Genomic DNA, 3,597 nt, shown 5'->3' on the forward strand with positions numbered 1-3,597 from the left:
CTCCGTCAATCTAGTCCGTAGCAGAAACCAAAGAAAACGGGAGTTATATTGTTATTTTAATGATAGTTAGTCAAAAAGGCAAGGTGGCATAATTGTAATTAACGAGATTCCTCATTAAACTCCTTGGCCTATAAATAGAACTCTAGGGTTTAGAGTTTAGAACTTTTGGAACTTTTGGAACTTGGAGAGCTAGAGGTTAGAGAGAGAAGCTAGAGAGAGAAAGTTCATTGTTTGTGATTCAGGTGCTGTACGTTTTCAGATTTATCAATAGAATCACGTTTATATTACATCTCGTGTGTTCGGTCGCGTTCGTGTACGGATTCCGCACGTTATACGTTCGTTTCGCAATCGTTTCGGAGTCAAAACCGGTCCAACAAGTGGTATCAGAGCAGGAGCTCGATTGCACTGATCTATCACACGATTTTGCACAGGATTACATCAGATTCAGATTCGAATTTCATCTACTTCTTCATCTTGTTCATATTTTTCACGGTTTTTACTGATTTTCGTCAAATCGAACAGGTTTTCACGGTCCGTTTCAGCTGAATTTTGGATATGTTGTGCGTAAACATCTGATCTACAACCCTACCAAATTTCAGATTCAAATTCCTAGCCGATTAGGAGATATTCGAGTTTTTAGGTCCGATTTCGTTTGAATCAGTGAGGTTCCGTTTGAAATTGACCTTGTCCGTTTGAAATTGAAACATATCGTTTGAATTGACCCATACCGTTTGAAAAGGCATGTGACCGTTTGAAATCCGCATCCTTTCGTTTGAAAACATAGCATCCCGTTTGAAACTGACATCTTCTCATTTGAAAATGACACTACCGTTTGAACTGGCCGTTTGAAGCAGTCCTCTCGTTTGAAAATACATGACTACCGTTTGAAAATTGCATGACCGCTTGAGGGTACCGTTTGAAATGATGTCCGTTTGAAAGTGACATCACGTTTGAAAGGGTTTCCGTTTGAGGGTTCACTTTTGAAACTTCTCGTTTGAAGTGCACACATCCAATCATCATTTAAAGTCAATTGTGTCAGCCCATCTTATAAGGCCCAATCAATGAATGATAAGCATGTGTCGGCCATTTTTCTACAAGTTACATTTACAAGTTGGACGCCCACTACACAGACATAGTTGAAGGCCCAATCAAAGCATAGACAAGACATCACGAGGCCCATGTGACATGAGTGATAATTTCGGCCCATGAGAATTGTTTGGATTTAATTGCCGGTCCGCTTATACGAACTGTTTCTGGTCCGCTTGAATAAACAGATTATAGGTTCGCTCGAACAGACATTTACCAGATTCGCTCATCCGGTTATAACTTGGTCCGCTTATCCATACTTTAGTAGTTCCGCTTATTTGTCAAGTCTGGGTTTTCGCTCGTTCGTTCAATCTGATTTCGTCCAAGTGTCAAGATCATTTCACGACAATCGAGGGTTACTGTATTTCAAATTACTTGATATTGTTTAAACTGATTAAGTTTGTTTGTGTGATTCAAGTCATTGACTTTCAGGTGATTAAAGATGTCAAACAACGGTGAAGAGTTCTACAACACATTCTACAACGCATTCACATCCGAATCGTCAGATAGAAGATCTGAGTTGAAAGAATATTCAAAAGAGATTTCGGATAATTTGAAGTTCGAAAACATGTACGGAAGCCAACAGAAGCCACCAAAGTTGATGAAAGTCGAAGATTATAATTGGTGGAAAAATAGGTTTGAAGGATGGGTGAAAGCTTTCGCTCCTGAAAGCTGGTTAAAGTTAGTAACTGAATATCAAGCACCAGAGAAAGCAGAAGGAGAGTTAATCGAGGAGAAAGATTTTTCAGAAAAAGATGTAAAGAATGTTGTTGCTGAATACAGAATGATAACGGTTATCAAACAGTCAGTGAGAGAGGATATTATCTCATTGCTTGAACAAGAAAAAACTTCAAAGAAATTGTGGGAAGCATTGGAGAGAAAGTGTATTGGGAGTAATGAGATTGTCAAAAACAAGAAGAAGTTGTTGCGTAGAGAGTTTGATTTATTCAGCTGTATGAAAAATGAATCTGTTTGTAAAATGCTAGAGAGATTCGGACATCTGAAAATGGAGTTGACCAGACATGGAATCAATTATGATGAAGATTTGATGGTGGATAAATTGTTTGATTCATTGCCAAATGATCAAGAATGGCAATATTTCGCTCTTATGCTGAAGAATACAATCAAGCCAGATGATTTAAAGATTGATTTGCTGATTGAAAGGCTTGAAAGTCATGAATTGGAGTTAAAGAGATCTAAAGTCAACAGTCCAGCTTATCAGCAGAATGTGGAGCTTTATTACAGAGGAAATATACCAAATGCTGGTTCTCCAAAAACAACATTTTCTGCAGAAAGTTCGAACTCAGTCAACAATGAAAGTCTTCACAGTGGTTTTCACAGTGGTTCTTCTTCAAACACTTCAGACCAATCTGCTTCAAAGAATGTATTTCAGTGTAATATCGCAATCGATTTGAAGAATGGGCAGAACTTCAGTGAAGAATCAGCAAAACAACAGATGGTTTTCTTAGCAACTGTACTGGAATCGTATGAAGGCCTCGTCGCAGGGAAGATTGGAAATACCAATTTGACAAAAGAAGAGTATGATCAAATAGACCCCGAGGAGATGGAACTGATGGATATCAGATGGTGCATGGCCAGTGCAGTTCGTCGAGCACAGCGGTTCATGGAGATTACGGGGAGGAAGTCAATTGGAGGGCCATCTACCAAACTGGGTTTTGATAAATCCAAAGTGACATATTTCAAATGCAAACAAAAAGGTCACTTCAAGCGCGAGTGCAGAAATTCGTATGTTGCTGATGATTCTGAAAACCCGTTCAACGAAGATTATTACAAGAAAGCTATTTACCATCAAAATAAGTCTGAACCACCAAGGTTGAAACAGCAGGAAGAAAAATCAAGGGCTCTTGCAGTCATTTATGATTATGAAGGTTATGACTGGAGCAAAGAAGTTCTTCTAGAACAAGATGCTGTTGGTTATGCATTTGTTGCAAAAGATGATCATGATACCTGGTGGAGAAGAGACAGTGCAAGATGGGAGATTGGCAAGCTGTATGAACCATTTCAAGAAGCATAGAGAGCCAAGAGATGGAATGAAGAGTTGGAGTGTTACTTGGATCCACAGGGTAATCCAGTGGTAGATCCGTCAAAAGTTGATTTTGATGCTGTAACCAATGTGTTTCCAAGTGAGCGTACTTTCAACACAAAAAGGCTTTCTGATAAAAGCTATCTGCCAGAGTTGATGAACAAGTTGAGAGAAGTCTTTGAAGCAAGTCTACCGAAGGTGGTAGAGATGAAGAAGAGAAAAGAAGAAGAGTTGAAGAAGATGATTGAAGAAGTAAAGACTATTGCAAAGCTTGCTGGTGAAGAGAATCAAAAAGCTGAGGAAGAACAGAAGCCGAAAGAGATGGAAGAAAAAGTTGAGAAGATACAGGAGACAAAGGCAGCTGAGCACGCCGAGGTGTCAATCACTGAGGTAATAAAATCTTCTGAATTATCAAATGTTGAATTGGTTGTAGAAAAGGAAAACAAGTGCAGGAATTGCATTGAAAA

Source organism: Helianthus annuus, chromosome 16, assembly GCF_002127325.2.
Source record: "Helianthus annuus cultivar XRQ/B chromosome 16, HanXRQr2.0-SUNRISE, whole genome shotgun sequence".
Taxonomy (NCBI): domain Eukaryota; kingdom Viridiplantae; phylum Streptophyta; class Magnoliopsida; order Asterales; family Asteraceae; genus Helianthus; species Helianthus annuus.